General features: G+C 38.5%; 1 protein-coding gene across 3 annotated transcripts in view; it reads left to right on the top strand.

Annotated features, from left to right (window-relative positions):
* The first annotated feature begins 6 nt into the window (after positions 1 to 6).
* WWC3 (WWC family member 3) overlaps positions 7 to 17,927 on the top strand; it is a 99,532-nt gene continuing 81,611 nt past the window's right edge. For all 3 annotated transcript variants that reach the window (XM_039714284.1, XM_039714283.1, XM_039714282.1), the window contains exon 1: positions 7 to 118. The gene's annotated coding sequence lies outside the window, so the exon portion shown is untranslated. The remainder of the gene's footprint in view (positions 119 to 17,927) is intronic.

Genomic DNA, 17,927 nt, shown 5'->3' with positions numbered 1-17,927 from the left:
GGGAGAGCTCGGAGCTGCCGCTGCCCGCCGGCTGGGAGGAAGCGAGGGACTACGACGGGCGAGTCTTTTACATCGACCACAACACCCGGCAGACCTCGTGGATCGACCCCCGGGACAGGTACGAGTGAGATAGGGGGAGAAAGAGGGCCTGAGTCCCGTTCACCCGGGGCCGGGCCCATCGGCGACATTTTCCTTCCCCCGTCCGCGGACGCCGGCAGGGTGTGGGCGGCGGTGCTGCTGCCGGCGGGGCAGTCGGAGGCTCCGGATCTGCGGCCCAGAGTGGGGGCTCTGTCACACCGGCCCTCCGCTGCCCATCGCGGGGCAGCGCCTCCACCCTTGCTGCTGATGGGTTTGTCGGAAGTGTTAAATGTTAAATCTGACCCAGAAAAAAAAAGAATTCAGGCTTTCTGCCCCCCAACTCCTCGTGGTGGGTGCTTGGACTAAGCGTTGTCTCGGTGCGGGGGAGATGGGGAGGCAGGAGCGCTGACACCGCCTGTGTTTATACTCCTCGCGTACCGGAGCAGCCCCGCTGTAACCGAGCGGCTTGGCCATCCTGATTTATTAGCCGGGCTGAACTAATTGGCAGCAGCAGGCTGGAGGCATGCTGGAGTAATTTGGTAGATTACCTCCTCATAAAAGATAACGCTGCGTGGAGGTAAGCAAACCGGGAAATTCCTGCACTTAATTTGACAAACACGCGGTCTGCTGCAAATTAGCAGCAAAATTCTGCAGCTGCGTGGTGTCCGGGGCAGCGTCTGCTCGGCCCGGCGGTGCGTGGGGAGAGCGAGTTAGGCCTTTTCTTCTCACTTAGGGTGAATAAATACGGGCAGGTCTTACGGCTTTAGCATAAATGCGTTCTAAGCAGTATTTAAGCGTCGTAGCTGAAGTCTGGTGGAAGCGTGGGCTCTGCTGCGGGTGCTGCCCAGTAAAGGACGACCTCGCTTCAAAGCGGTCGCCTAAAAATTTCCACGCGGAGTTAGTGAACACAAGTGTCAGTGTTTTAGGTGTCTGCGAAATAAGAAACATATGTCTCTGTGTATGCTTTTCTATATTAAACAATGTTTTTATAGTAAGTGAAAGTTGGACAAGGACAGTTTGAACCTCAGCCAGAGAGAGCTACCTTGCCAGAAGTATGCCTGGAATGTTAAGCAGGCCACAGAAACATTAAGCACAGTCTGGGTTAAAGACTGTAGTAATTTGAGAGATTCCTGTCGTTTTGCACGACAATGCATAATTGTTTAAAATGGCCTAAATATTTACCTACCGGATAATGTTTTATCTCATTATGTGAACGTACTTATGCATGCACGTATTTTTTTGCTGAGATGTTAAGTATTTGTTAATATGCTTTAGACAGCACTTTTTTTCAATGTCAGAATGCATGTACACGTTGTTAGGTTACTTTTGATACCGTGTTGTAAAGGTAGTCCATGTCTGTTGCTTCTCTGCATCTCATCCTTTCCATTAAATTTCAGAGTATGCGGTTTTGTCTTCTGCAGTATCTTCTATACAGACAATAACAGAAATGATTTAGCCATTTACTACGGTGTTAAAATTGGCCTACTGTTCAACTTATGTAGTATTGCTAAAATTATGGCTCCATGTTTGGAAGAAATAATTGAAATGCCACACGTTGCTTGAAATTTTGTCTAAATACTTCACTCCAAGGTTTAAACTTAGATCTATTTTTCCCGTTGGTTAAGAACAGGCTGCAGAGCAGAGATCGAGATATTTGCATTGGGGCAGATAGAAAAGAGATGGTGTTTTCATGAGCACATTATCAGTAGTTTGTAGAGAATTCAAGTACCAGGAGCTGGTTCTATGACCGCAGAGTTAATCTCTAGTTGGGAATAGACCACTGTTATTGTTTTAGTGAGATGTCCAGACATCTGGCATGGCAGAAAGTGACCAGTCCTTTTGGGTTTCATTGCAGTTATTCAGATTCCCATGGGCAGCAGAAAACTAGGAAAGGATCAAGGTAGTTGTTTTCTGAGGAAGTTTAGGAAGGAAAGGTAAGAGCAGCAGTGAAGTGGTATTGAAGCTGTGTTTTTGCAAAAAGTGGTTAAGTAAAGGGTAAAATAACCTACTTGTGTTATATGTACCTCAGCATTATGAGTTAGGCATAGAGTGATAAGAGTTCAGCCCCCCATTTCTGTGTTTGAGTGGTTTTATTTCTACCCAGGAGGAATTGGACAAAGCTGTGAGACCTCAGGCCATGCTGCACTTGATCAAGGGCTCTGAGAATCAGCACCTCCAAGCTTTCCTATGGCTAGTAGTCTGTAAGCATCCCCACAGGCTTCTCTTTCCATTTAGCTGGCACTCAGTAGTTTGTTTTTTGTTTTTCTTTTCAGGACTCCCCCCTGAGATTTCTGAGCCTTTTGTATAGTTTGGTTAGTGAATTTGATTTGAAATAATTATTCAATTAAAAATCCCACCACAAAACAAAACAAATTTCCCACCCCTCCCCCAGTGTTTTTCCCCATTGAAGCCAAAAAGACAAAGAAATGCTAATTGGAGAAGTGCTCTATAAAGGATTCTGAAGTTGGGGAAAGAGAAGATGATGAGGGTAAGGGGCAAGTCAGAATAATAAAGACTGAGAAGGGATAAAGGGCTCGTAAGTGGATACCTTATGGTTTTCTGTGATAAGAAAAACGAGGTGAAAGAGTGATAAAATGAGCAGATTTGAGAAGGATGTTCTCTTCAGTGAAAAATCAGTGGTTGGGTTCGGGAGGATGCTGTGTTGCTCTGCATGGATTGTGTATAATGAATGGATTGCGGATGGTGGTTTAGCAGATCCTGTAGATCTCAGACGGGAGCCATTCAGTGCATGTTTTAATCTCGTGGTAGCAGTCGTCTTTTATCTTAATAGATTGTAAATTCTTCAAGGCAGGGAACTGCCTTTTTATCTTGTGTTTGCACAGTACTTGCTACATTGAGATTCTATTCAATAACGGGATTGTAAATGAATTTATGCAAGACTGACGGTGTTTGTGGTTGGTATTGATGATCCTTGTGGCACTGGAGATCTTCCTACTGTTGCTGTTTCTTACAAGACAGTTTTCAAGTGATTAGAGCTTAGAAAAAATTCTTGGAGTTTGGCAAAAGCTTTTGAGCTCATGAGTCTTGCTAGATTTGATGTATGTGGAAACTGCACCTAAAATACAGTGTTGGTTTTTTTTGAATAACTAGGGAAGAGGGAGTCTTTCAGCTTCTTAATGTGACTTGTCCTCGTGGTTTAAAGATTTGAATCATATTCTTTTGGAGTGGGGATTTTAGACTTGGGTGGTGTAGGAGTGTTTTTGCATGGAGAAATCACCCATTTGGACCAGTTGGGGATGAATTATAAAATCAGTATGGGCTTGGTGAAGATCTAGGTTTTTTTAGCAGCTGCAGGTAACTTCCTGCAACATGGACTGCTGGTACTGGGGATTTTTTCTGTCTGATGTCCTCATTAGCATTGTGATTCTGAGGCCTGATAGCAGAATGATGTGAGCACAGGAGGAAAACCCTGGCGTTGTAGAAGAGGTGGCTTGAAACAAGGAGTATGGGATCAAATGGTGTTGGCCCTGGAACTTGACAGGGAAAGGGGTTAACTTGGTAGGTTTTGAAAGCAAAGCAACCAGGAGCTAGGAGTAGAGAGAAGGTGGATGGTACCTGAAGTCTGGGAAGAAAAAAGTAGGGGAACTGGACTGGAAACCAGTAGAGCAGGGAGCAACAGGTAAGGAGAAACTGGTCTGGTGAGGGTTCAGGGTGTGAGGCTGTCAGCTCTTTTCTGTACATGGAACCCTGAGGGAAAAGAAGAAACACTGGGTTTGGATGAGGAATCTTCAGGGTGAGAAAATACCGCAAGGGGCAGTATGCAAAGCCTAGGTGAAGAAGGGAAGATGACTCGAAGGTGAAATATAAGAACTATGTGTGAGATGTAAGTATGGGGGTCGAGAAATGTAAGATGTGCGAGACAGGAGATTATTAAAAAGTCAGAATTGTAGAGACTGGAAATAAGCAGGAAAGGCTAATGGGTTTGAAATAAGGAGTCAAATTGGCAAAGTCACTAGCGGCAGGTGTCTGTTGTTTGGAGTGTAGAGTAGAAATGTTTTAAGTGAGTGCTGGGCAGGAAAGTCCAGAAGTGCTGACTGCTTTTTGCTGAGCTATTTCAGGACTCCTGATGATTTATTTGATTTTAATAAGTGTCTGTATTACCCAGCTAGTCGACTTCTCCTGTTGGGTGAGACAAGTCTGCTACTACTGTTGTGCCCTCAGTTGTGGCAAGTGGCACAACAAGGTGTTCAAACATGTGCTCGTGTGATCCTGCATATTGCGATTTCTCTTTCCCCAGACTGGCTTTACAAAGGAATAAGAAATTGTAAGTAAGAAGCCTAAATAAAAAGCATATTCATGTCAGATATTCAAATCCAGAAATTTCCAGACTTTGGGTCTCTTAGCTACTGCTTGTTTCATATTAAAAGAGCATTTTGAGTGACAAATTATTTTCTCATAACTTTTCTTGCTGTATTTGATGCATGTAAAGGAGCAACTCTGAGGGCAGAGGGGAGAGCTGTGAAGTGATGAGAATTGCTTCTTTTTGCCCAAATTGGAAGATGGGCCTTTAGTGAGGCAAAGGATCTTTTGCTGTGCCACCATGCCATAAGATTAGAAAGTCAGTGGCCTCTTTGTCAAGGCAAGAGAATAGTTCCTAGTGTATTGGAATTTATCAGCTACAGTTGGCAGTATTCAGCAGTCCAAAGACAATCATAGGAAGCACTAAATTTTTCTCAAAAATAGCATTTTTCTGGGTCTGCCTTAAGCCCCTGTACTGAGAGTTACAATTAGTGACATTCATTATTGCATTCAAATAGTTATATTCCAAAACATCAGACAGATGAAGACAGCAGTATAGTGGGTACCACTGCCATTTTTGAATGTTGCCTTCAGGTTTGTATATATTTTCATACTTTTCTTGTCTACTTCCTGTTTGTTGTGTTTTGATGTTCAACTCTGTCAACTTGTAGTTTTGTTTTGAGCTAATACCATTTGTGGAATGGGAAGAAAACAAAGTGATTGTTGATCATTACTTTAGTCTTCCCTAGGCAAATATTTCAATGACTGGACAAATTTAAATCATATGCTGTATTTGACTGTGATGCAAGTTGTTAATATAAAACATAAAATGAAACATGTAAGGTACAGAAAGGTATTTCTGGAAGTGATTCTTTGAAAATGTTTAAAGTGGAGCAGAACTGTTTAAATACTAATTTGATCGTGATTTTATAAATTTGCTTTCTAGGCTGTTGTTACCAAGCTCGCAAGAGATGAAGAAGCTTGGAAAGGAAAAAAAAAAAGAATGGTTAAATGAATATAGATCTGGAAAATATGCTCTCCCATGGGAGGAAAAGATTGAATTTATTCAGTTGAAGAGGTGTTTAAAAAGTGATTTGAGTACTGTTCATAAAAAGAGATGATACTAGAGACTTCAGAACTCTTTTCTTAGGTAGATTTGTAATAGCATCTGATAGTCAGAAGTTAAAACCAGAAATATGCTATGATTTTAATCATAGTAGATATTAGATGTCAGAGTAGTTTTTCCACTCCTTTATAGCTAAAATCACCTACTTTTTTTCCCAATTTAAGTCAGTTATTATTTGAAGTTATATTGTTTATGAGACATCAATTTTTACTGCCTCCATTGCATAATATATCATTTGACCTGTATTTAAAATATATGTAGGCAAATATATCTCATAAGGATTGGAAGAGCAGCCGTCCTTCCATAAGAAGGGGGAGAGCTGCTCTATTTGGTTGTTTCTCTTTATGCACCCAGGAAGAAATCCTATTTATTGTCATTACTTCAGGCATCTAGGTCACTGTATTTGCACCATTTGCTTACCTCAAGTTGGCAATACAGTGGACTTGATAGAATTTATATAAAAAGCATTGCATATAAAACAATATTTGAGATCCAGATGTTTTGAATTTTCTTTGTAAATGTCAAGCCTGGATGCAGCCACAGCGTGGATGGGAAAGATCTGTGCAGCTGTGTACTGCTCTCCTGGCATGTGATGGGAATGCATGTTGCAGCAAATGGTGTTGAGAAAGGGCTCCAGTGCCCTGAGCCTCTCTGGGCAATGTGCACATATTTGTACTTAAGCTCTTGTTTGGACTAATTCGGTAATATTTTTAAGGGCATGCTGTAGCTGACATTTGTTTTGAAAGCTTCACATATATGTATGCTATGATAGATCTACTTCTGTGCCTTTCACGAGGGAGATAAATTCATAATTTTTTTCATCCCATCTGGTAGGTCTTCAGACAGATATTTAACTTCATATTGTGTGAATCCCATGAAAATGTTTCTGATTAAGAATGAATGAAGACACAAGCATCCTAGAATTAATGTTACTTGGTATTACCTAAGCTCTTCAAGCTGAGTCTTTTGTTGGATTGGTAGATTTGGATTAGGTTTTAACATGTTGCAATGTTAATCAGCTGATTCATGTAAATACTTCTAAATTACTGCTTTCCCCCCTCTCCTCCCTTAATCTCACCTCTCTGATTTAAATCTTTTAAAAAAGTAACTTGATTTCAGAATTATATTGCTGCTGGAAAAGCAGTACCTGTATGAATTGAGCATTCATGTTTTCTTGAGATTTAGCATTATTATAAATGAGTGCTACATTCTTCAGTCACTGAGTATTATAAATGTTTAAGTAGTTTTTCAGTGTCTTGAAAAGTAGAGGTAGAAGGCATCCACTGATTCTTCCTAAGATAAAAGGTTTTCCTTGTAGCACAATAATAGTGATTTATGGTTTATTTAATTGGCTTTTACTAGTTAAAATACATATCCTTTGAAAATCTGTCTTAGGCAGCATAAAATTTCAAGACCTAATGCATGTGTGCTAAAAGCATCAAAACATCTATTGAGCCACAGAAATCTCATTAACAAAAACAGCCACCGCTGTTAAGCTTCTTGATATTTTGTTAAAGGTGAAGGGTTTTTTTTTGTGTGTGCAGTTTTTACCTCTTAATGGAAGTGTTTTCAGCAATTAGATATGTGATGTAGAAACCTGTCTTACTGTATTTGTGTGCATGCTAGAAAGAACTAAATTAGCAGTTGTGTGTTACAGCAATGTGATGGCACATGTTATGAGGGCTGTTTCTTGAAGGGTTCTGTGACATGGTGTTGACTCACATCTGTGTTGGGTCTTGCAAACCGAGGAACCCTGTTCTGTTGGAACTTGTCCATGCTTGAACCTGTCAGAGAAGTTACTTTGCTTTTTATATATATATAAATTAGTGTGTATCTAAGTTGGTAAAGACATAGTCATTGTTTTTATTGTAATTAAACTGCACCAGGCATTGTAAAAAGAAAATTGGATGTTAACATTAGCATATGTTCTAAAGGATATAAGGAGGGAAGTCTCTGCTTTTCAGGATCTGCCATGTGAGAATGAAAGATTTGAAATGTCAGAAGGCTAGGGCTGGAGTTTTAGTTCTATTATCTGGAGAAAAAAATCCTATTTAGGCTTGGATGCTAGTGATTAGCTTGAGAGATAACTTCATGTTTTTAGCAAATACAAATATAGTGACAACACTGTGTAAACATAAGAACAAATGACATGTAGGCAGTAAAAAAACTTAGAAACTTATCTATAGTAGAGCCCTGTTAACAAGCTTCGCAGAGGTGCCTGTTAAATATAATGTTGATTTATAATTTTGTGTTGTTTGTTGGAAGGTAGAGCTTTGTAAAGGTGTAGGTGAGGCCAAACGGGGCTATTCTGTTGATACATTGTTGAAAAAAGCAAAACTAATACTTTTCTGCCTACAGTTAAAAATAGAACTTCCTGAATATCTTATCTGCTGCAGATGTGACAGTTCACATTCACCAGCAAAGTCAGCCAGTATTGCAGCTTTTAAGTAATCTTCAGCTTGTTTCTGGTTGAAAGAAGCACGCTAGAGAAAACACGCTCTAGGTATTTTTCCTACCTCATTGCCTGCTGTGGCAGGGCAGGGAGCACGCTCAGCAACATTTGGCAATACAGTGCTCTTGAGCTAATAATTCCCTGCTGCCAAAACCAGTAATGTCTTCCCTGCCAAACCACATGGTCTCGCACCTCTCTTGCCCTGGTGCTCTTGCTTATCTGACCTTGCAGTAAGAAAAATGAGAAATAACCCCAACCTAAGCAGTATTCAATGTTTCTTTTCTTTAGGAAGGGTAGTATTCAGCTGGTTTAGTTCCCTAAGCTGACTTAACCTTTGGGGCAGATGGGTATTTAAGTGGTTTATGTCAATTAAGTTGGATTCAATAAAGAATTGGATTAGGCAAAAAGTGATGAGTCAGTTTAAAACCTTCTTTGAGTAAATCCTCTTTGTGAATGGCAGCCTTGACTACTGATTTTTAAAATATTCCCATAGTGAAACAGTACATCTCTAAACAAGCTTCAGGTTTTAAAAGGAGGGGAATCAGTTTTCAGACATAAGATAGATGTTTAAAGGCCAGCAGAAGGAAAATAGGTGTCAGAGTCAGTTTTTTAGAGCAGCACTGAAGTGGCTATTAGGAGGTGATAGAGCTGCGAGTAGCAGAACCGATTTGGGGACTGAGCTTGTGGTATCATCACCAGCTTGGATACACTAAAGACTTGGTGAAGTCGCTGGTGAGACTGCCATTGCTCACAGGGAACAAAGTTGGTCTGTGAGGGAATTGGACCAGATGTGTGTTAGGGAAGTGAGTATAGGTTCAGGTAGATGTGGGAAGGATCTTGACAGTGGAGCACCTCCAAGGAAGATCTCAGTCAGGTGTAGAAGTGTAGGGTGTGTCTGAGGAAGGGATGGAGCATGAAAAGGCATGTCAAGGTAACAAAAAAAACCACAGGGCAGCTATTTGGGTGACTTAAAAGGTGGTTTTGTCACCAGCGTTTCGAGTGAGAACTGGTCAAAAAATCATTACAGTGCATCAGGGGAATTTTTTAAGTGAGGTGAGTGTGTACAGGTGGAAGTTGCCAAGTCATAGAGGAGGAGGACATTGTAAATATTAGGATTAGATGAACAAGATTTTTGTCTTTGCTTGTGGAGAGGAGGAGGGACTCTGTGTTCTTTTTCCTTGATACCAATCTAGCCTATTTTGTAAGAATAAATCATTCAGTTCTTAGCTAGTCATTAGTAGCAAGGAATGGGGGTGTAGGCTTTCTTCTACCATGGCACGGGGTCTTGGTCATTTCTTATTCTGTCCCCAGTAGGAAAATTAATTTGAGCATAATACAATGAGAGTGTGCTAAAAGGTTGGCAAGACATGATCTGTGACTTTTACTAGCTGATTGAATTCTTCGAGTTAGCTATTTAATACTGTTACCCACCTGGTGAGTCTTGCTCTAGGTACATGTTGAATGATCAAATAAGCTGGGATGTTTCTCAATTTGTTTCTCTTCTTTCTGTGGACATTGGTTGGAGTAGGGAAAGGCTTTTGCATCCAGTGATGAGCTTGGTGGTCTTCCCGTGGTTTGCAGGATGAAGGCAGTTCTGTGCTGTACTGTTCACACTTTGGCTGAAGGAGCTGGTTGCCATCAAGGGCTGAGTTAGTAAATATCAAAACCTAAAGCAACTACATTTTTTTTATTTTTGTTTTCAAAGACTTTTCTATTTCAGTATATTTAATTGGCAGTGGGACAAAAATGAAGTGCAGCGATATCAACACCCTTGAACCAGCAACAGAGAATCAAAGGCTATCTTTCATAGCATTCTGAAAGAGTTATTTTCAAGATGAAATATCTATGGAGAATCTTATTGAAACTATTTTGACTTATATTGTACTTACGCTGAAACTCTTTTGCACAATGAGTGATTAGGATTCTTTGTGGCAAAAACAAAGTTTGGTATCGAAGCTGAAAATGTAGCATGTTTCAAAATTGATTTATTTAATGTTGGATTGCAGTTTAAACAGCTGAAAATAAGACTTAAAAAGCCATCATGCACAACAATTTCTTAGAAAGCGGGACTTATCCATGTTTGGGAAAGCAGCTGAAGTACTGCATAATTATCTAATTCTATAGCATAAACAAATTGTGACCCACTTCTCAAAGGTGGAGACAGTCCAAAGTTACTTGACTTGAACAGCAATTCTATGAGTGCTTAAAAGAGAATTACAGAATAAAAAGTGTGCTGCTTTTTTTTTTTTTTTTGGCAGTCTAGGGACAGTTAGGAGCTTGAGAAGAAGTGTACATGTTTGGAAATAACTGTTTGAACACTTGTGTCTTTTGTTTCCCCCAGATTACATCTTTTGGATAAGACTAAGAATCACAGTATTAAAGATATGATGAGGCACATAGGTAAAAATTCTTGAACCCCAAACTTCAGAATAAGTTAATCACAAAACCCAAGAAATAATTGATTTAATGACAGTTATGCCTGTTGGATCACAGGTCAGTTTTAGTAGCGTCTAAATAGCCTTTAACACTATAATTGATGATTAACACAAATTAACCTGATGATCATCTGTTAGAGATAGCATAACTGACCTCTACTTCATATAGTTAAAAAATAAATTGGAGGAAATGATTTGAGATGAAACTACAATAGGTAATTTGTCAAAATTTGGTTAAAAAACATGTATATTCGTATTGTATGTTTGTATCTGCTTGTTTTCAACTGTATGCAGTGTACTGATTGGCAACATTTGAAAAAAGTGTACGCTACTCTGTGTTGGTTTGACTTGTCTTATTTTTGCTTTTCTGCCAGCTCATAGTTTATTCAAGGGAAAGCCTAGTGGTGCTCTTGTGGTTATGGGTGTACTGAGATTTGTGATAAACAAGCACCATGTGCTCAAGACTCTGCACGGGCATTTGAATACTACTTCTGTGCTTAATGTAGCTGCTCAGTTGGGACAAATTATAGAATTATTTTTTTAGAAAAATGTTCACTAGTACCAGCTTGAAGAAAGATGGTTAAAAATGTTGTGCTTTGAAATGATGGGCTTGTTTATTACTTTTCTTTGAGATTCCTCTCAAGTAATCAAATGTAATCCATGCCTCGATAGATGTATACCTGTGAGCTTCCATTTTCTTATTTTGATAATGCTTTGGAGGCTGAATTTTTCTATTAAAAGTACTTTGACAATCCATTGTAGCCTGTTTCTTAATTGCAATTTGATTTTGATGCTTATGTCTCATCTGTATGGCAAAATACATAGTTTTAACTAGATCTCCATATTGCACAAAGGTTTTAAAAAAATTTTTCCCAGAAGGAAAGCAAAAGCATTTTAATTAAAAATGGTAAGGTATTTTTTATCAGCTGTATTTTGTGTGTGGACTGGTTGCCATCATTTTGTGTTGCCTGTTGGGGAACTTCTGGAGTAAATGTCATGTCATAAGGAGGAATATCTGTTGTGAAAACTTCTTTTTGATTTCACACAGTTCTCAGCCCTTGGAGATGCAGCTTAATGCATGCATGGTCCAATACTTTAATGTCTTTGTTTATAGCCAGGACTGCAGAAAGAAGCAACTCTCCAGTTACCTCCATTACCTGCATAAAAAGTGGCTGCAGCGTGTATGGAGTTCAAGAAACAAGAGATTTCTTAAGCCTTTTGCCTTAGTCAAGGAAAGCACGTAGAGAGATGGAAGGAGAGGTCCTAGAACTTGCCTTCATTCTTTCTTTTGTGTTGTTTGTATTTAATAATCTTTGTATATTGAGTCATGTGTACTGATGGACCTGAACAGCTTCTTGATTTCTCATAACAATGTGCAATGCATGGAATTTAAGAAGTGTTTTCTTTGATCTTAGTGAATGGCTAGTTTCAGCTAAGTATCTTGGAACTGATCTACAGTGTGAAGTATAATTACTGTTCTTGAAGTGTGTTACTTAATGTCTTCTATTCAGGAAGATGATGTTGTTGAGAGAAAAATTAAGTGCTGAATGCTGCGTACTTGTCTTAAGCAGAATTACAGTGGTAGGTTGGTATATTTTGGTGTGCTCTCTATGGGTTGTTATGTTTTGGTTTGTTTTAATAGAGTACAGCTACAGTTTTTTCTCTCAAGAAATTGTGAAATAAACCCTTTAATTTTTGCTAAATAAAATCTTTTCCTTTCCTCCCTTTTTGGGGTAAACAGTCAAGAGGTTTATGATCAGGCTGACTCTTGGATTCTGATAGATTGATGGTGCAATGAAGATACTGTATTTCCAGTCCCAGGAATTATTTTCTTACTGTAAAATAAACTACTTTGTAAATTCCTGGTTGTCATCTTTAGTAGTTTTCTGTATGCACTTACATGAAGTTTTGGTGAAGTGTTACAGACTTCTTCAGTGGGACGTGATAGAAGGCTTTTGGAGCAAAGAGCATTTTTAATCCATGAGCAAGTATCCAAACACAATTGTGTAGGAAGGAGTATGTAAGTGGTCTGTACTATGTCATTCAATCATCTGAAATTTCAGGCAACTTAGCATCTACAATATTTGTTTATGGCTATAATCTCAGTGCTTCTCTTAATAAACATAATTCTGATTTTACATCTTTAAGGTTGGAGTTGAGAAATGTTTGTGGGGAGTGATCCATGGAAGGTTTGCTGAACCATGATTAGTTTTGTGATGTTTTTTTTGTTGGTTTCAGTTTTTAAAGAAAAGTCATGGTAGTGTTTCCTGTACGTGGCTGTAAATGGCACTCAGAACATCCTTACTCTTAGTACTGGCTCTGTTCTTAGAGATTCAAGGCCTTTTAGGAAATTACCAGCTACCTTAATTTTTAATACATTTCCAGAAATGGCTTCTGGAAGTTCTGGCATAGATTTTGATATCCCAGCTTTTTTTGTCTTCTTGGAGTGTGTCATGTGCTTAGAAAAAAGTCTTAGGTTTTCTCAGAAGAAAATATAAAAAAACCTTGAACATTTCTTGGAACTTAGATGTAAACTTGTTTTAATGCTAAGCTGGATTATAGGGTGCATTTTTATTACTTAATAAAAGACAAAACAGCAAGTGATTCATATGAATGGAGATATATGAAATTTTTTTAAAACTAGTTCATAAAATTTGTGACAATGTTTAGGAGATGGGCTGAATAAAGCTCCAGTGGAAAGTAGTTAATTTGTGCAATCGTCTCCCACTGAAATACCAATACTTGCATGTAGAGTGAGCTCTCTTGTAATATTGTATATGGGAAATTATTTCTGGGAGTAATCTTGTATATCTGTCTGTGCCTGTTGAGGGCTTCTGTTTGGTCACAGCGATGATGTAGCTGATTTTCTTCTTGGGACATCTGCCTGCTGGGAGTGAGATGTGTCCTGTGTTCTGTCTCATAATCTGCCAGACAGCCCATAAGCAATACTGCACTTGCATTACTATTGATAGGACTCAGTTTGGATTCTTGAGTTAAAGACTCTCTTTTTCTGTTTTCTGACTTGTACAAAAATTTTTGGCCCTTACCTGTGTCTTCTGCAAAAAGTATCTGAAAGGGAATATTGGTAATTTATTTTCTTCTAATGTGGAGTGGGTTCGGAATTTTTAAAAAGTTTTGTTGCTTTAAAATACAGCTGCCTCATTTTATCATTAAAACATACGGTAATAAATTTCTGGAATATCTCCTTTGGGGTAATTATGTTTGGTATGTGAACATCTGGAGTTTTTGAAGTTTTGCACATATGACTGTTTGCCCACATGGTCCTTAAGATATTTGTTTTATTCTTTCTGAAGTGACTTGATAAAGAAAAACATGTTCATTTTTTACTTGAATCACAACTGTAAGTTTATTTTCTTTACATTTGGAATCTATGGAGCATTTATAAAAGGCTTTTCTGTTCTCTTTAAAATACAAATTACTCTGTGTCCAAACCTCTGGTTCCATTTGGAACACCCTGAAAATACAAATAAGTGTCCTGACTGTGGAAATTTTCTCCCTACTCTCCAGTCCTTGAATATGGTTCTTTAGAATGCAAGTCTTTTGAGATCCTGTGTGTCCTGACTGTGGACATTTTCTCCCTACTCTCCTTGAATATGGTTCTTTAGAATGCAAGTCTTTTGAGATCCTGTGTTCATTTTTTTCCTGTCTTTTGCCTTTTTATGTAGCTTATTAAGAAGCTTATTTTTTAAAGATCAAGACGTAAATACCGATACCCATATCCGAAATTTCTAGGTTTTCTGTAAAGAAAAAAAACATATGTTGTACAGACTAATAGGCTCTTAATGTAATATTAGTATGTGATGTTAGAAGTGAATTATTTCCCCTTTATTGTGATTTCTTTCTCAAATTAGGAATACATTTTTTTTCTCCCCATTAGCGAAGATGGTCAGTTTTCCAGATTTTTACAAGAATAATTTCAAAACAGTTGTGAGAGCACTTCAGTTAAAGAATTTTTTACTGTTTTAAGGTACTACACTTGGTAGAATTTGAAATACATGAGCTTTGTTGTGCTTTTGGGTGTTTAAATGTTTGGGGTTTGTTTTAGAAGATGGAAATCTGTGCTATGAATTGAGTGCCAATACAGGAGATTTTCCTTGAGTCCACGTTATACTCATTTTATATACTCTGTGTATGCTAGGCAGGCACACTTTTAAAATGTTGGGGTTTTTTTTCATGGCAAAAATAGCTTGCAGCTTATTGAAAAACAAGGCAGACCTGTGCCTCAAAATCCAAACGAAACTGCTGCTTGGATGAGGCTCTAAAGAGGGCATTTATATGTTGTGGAATGAATGGCATGCCTGCACTAACTCCCGCAGGCCGGATATTTCCAAGGTATGCGCCTTTTCCCCTTTGGATCCGAAGGTTTCTCCCTTGGCAAGGTCTGAAGGACCCCTGGCTTTTGTGGGGAGGATGAGGTGGGGAGTCGGGGCTGGCAGGGGAAGAGTAAAATGAGCAAGGTGACTGTATGTGTGTGATGCTTTTTTCTTTATTTTCCACCCAGACTGCCCTTCTTGTGCTTTGTGAGCTTGTGTTGTTTTTCTAATCATTGTTCTTTGAACAGTGTAGTTAGGAATTTCCTGTTCACGTTTTACTACAATGGTTTGTTTAAAATGATAGACCACAGTCTTTCCTGACCTAAAACTAGATTAGCCTTGAATGTCGAAAAGAAGTTGGACAAATAAAGAGGATAGGCTGTATTTGCTTATGTCATGGAGAGAGGCCTTTTAACCATGGTCTCAGTTGTATCAAATACCACAAGTCATGTTTCTTAAATATTTATTAAGACAAATAAACATAGTTATTGTATGAACTGGCGGGTCTCCAAATTTCTGTCTCTTTGATTCTCATGGGTGGGTTGCTTTTAATCAGGAGAAGTATTATTTAGTCAAGACTGATATCTACTGGATTACTGAATCCAGCCATAGCTCAGTTTTCTCATCTCCTTTGCTTTGTTACATTTTTAAAGTGCAACAAAATAAGCTTCAGGAAAGTTGAAGTTTTAAAATACTAAGCAGCAAATTTTGGGAAATACATTGGGTGCCTGTGATAAGGAAAGTTTAGTATAGTCTTTTTATGTACTGCCATATGCTTGCTTTCAGATTTTGGAGGAAAAAATCTCCCAAGCCCAGCACTGTTAGATGTAAAATGAATTGAAATATCCTTATTATACAATTTAAGTTTATCTAGGACAGCTTCCTTGTATAACACTGCTAATCTGTGTCAATAGTGCACACCTAAAATGATGGAATAGTACAGGTGATAAGGCTATTGATTTTTATCTGGAAAGAGATAAAATTTCAGTGTTAAAAGCAATATATGAACTTGACTTTGGGCTATTTTATGGAAAAATACTGTATCATACATGATATTATGGTGTGGCACAAAAATTTTATTCAGTTTTAGAGGAATGGCATATTGAGCTGCCCAAGTTGGATACTGAAGTCATCAGTAACAAGTGTCAAGCTCATGAATATACACTTTATACATTGCTCTTGGGTATTTTTAATGCACGGTTTGCTGTGACCATGTGCATGTGAAATTCTGGTAAACCTGCTAAATCACTTTTTCAAGATGGGAGATGTCACATTTGTAAGGTCGTGGAGTCTCTAGCTGATATGACACACAGGCATGTCATTACAAGGGTGTTGCCAGTTAAAATACTCAGCTGTTATGGTATTTCCAGCTTAGCATCTAACTTTGTTCCACCCAGCAAATAGTCACATAAATAGGACTAGCTGCGGATTTTTAAAGGAAATATTTAATGTATTTTTAAAGAAAATAACATTTGGAAGGAAAAATATTTGGGTAGCTTGTCTAGGGTAGGGCAGGGAGATGCCTTGCAGGGTACAGAGTTTGATGTGCTGAAGAAGCTCTCAGTAGAGGTTATATGGAAAATGTTACTGTTTATAGAAATCAGGTATTTCCGTGAGTACCGGAACTGGTGAAGTTTGGTTTCCTGTGGGTTTGAGTCTTACGGCTGATTGGCTTTGGAGTCTGGGAAGGTGAAAGTTCTGTTGGATGCTTTTTGCCTTTTGTTTGGGCTGTTTGCATTCACTTGCTTCTGAACAGATTTTCTGGTACCTGGTTAGGTGTGAACATGTGTTTCTCACTTTCCATTAGACCTTCTACATTCATAAGCTTTCATAGGTATTTGAAATAGGGGGTTTCCCTAAAATTTGAAAACTCATCAATGGAAAAAAAAACCAAATAGACTTAAGTCTATTACTTGTGTTATTAATAAAAATCACATATCCATATTTTTATAGGAGATGGGACTATGAGCCCTTGATTTATCTTTTTTTTAAATGACACTGTTGTTAGCTGATTTTTAGTAGCCAGTTTTGTTTGAAAACAGAGCCAATTCCTAAAAACCAAGTGATGCTTTTACCTATTAAATGGTAGAAATACATTTTGAGATTAGTGTGCCAGATTTTGTGGTACAGACTTGGACTTTAATAATTCTGTGTGTATGTTCAGTGGACGCACTATTCATGCACAAATGAAACAAAGCATTAGATTTAATTTTCCAGTATAGCTGTTAGGCTGAGTTGTGTGTGCTTTTAGGTTTGTTTTCCTGTATGCACAAGCAAAAAGTGTTGTCTTGAGTGGAGAGCCAGAGTCCTGCTGAAGGTTTATCATTGAGATTCCTGCTATTAATGTACCTCCTGGAGCTGTTAGCAGTCGTTTTTTGTTCATAAGTATCAGAAATGTATTATGTGAAATACTGTCAAGGGCAGTGGGTGCCATTAGTTTCTCTGTCAGCAAAAATTGTTCGCTGTAGTTTTGACCTTTGTGAAGCACAGGTTTTCTACCTGGAAAAGCTCAGTAAGTTAAGGTGTGAGTAAACAGGGCCCTCAATCTTCCATATGAATGCTTTTTGTGTAGCAATACAGGTGAGTAGTTTATTCCACTAGATGAAGTAAGTGAGGTGAATAAGGTGAGTAAGCAATTTCATTATGAGACGCTGTCAGTTGTGTCTAAATGCTGTGTTGCAGATTTGGCTCATGCTTTGAGCTGGTTGTGAGCCAGTGGCTGTGGTTAATTCATCACCAGACCTGAGCTAACAAGCCCTGTGTAGGCTAGGTTATATTAGATGGAGCTCTGTGCCACACTGAAGTAGCTGGAAGCTGTACTCATGGGAGCCACAGCAAAGCTGTTTTGAGTCTGCTGGAAACATCCTGTGTAGACAAATGTAGAAGTGTTTGTGTGAGGTAAATAATTTATAATATGAATTTACAGTACCTTTACTGTAATGTTACTTTCTTTACAGAAGTCAGTTAATATTATTTTCTGTGAACTGTAGGCTCTAGTTATTTCTTCTGAAGTTGTATTTATAAATAATGCATAACATCTCTATTACCATAGGATGTATCACCAGTGTTAAATGAATTGATAATGTTCTTGCCTCTTGCAGTAGTATGGCATCTTATATATAATAAAGTTATCTTAAGCAAAGATCTTTAAAATAAAGCCATGACTTCATGAATATTTCTAATATGATCCAATCATTTGGAAGGCTAAGTTGAATCTTCCCACTTCTGCGCCCTGAAAGGAG

The sequence above is a fragment of the Passer montanus genome, unplaced genomic scaffold (assembly GCF_014805655.1).
Source record: "Passer montanus isolate IOZ18808 unplaced genomic scaffold, ASM1480565v1 scaffold3, whole genome shotgun sequence".
NCBI lineage: Eukaryota > Metazoa > Chordata > Aves > Passeriformes > Passeridae > Passer > Passer montanus.
This window is presented reverse-complemented; position numbering and strand designations above follow the sequence as displayed.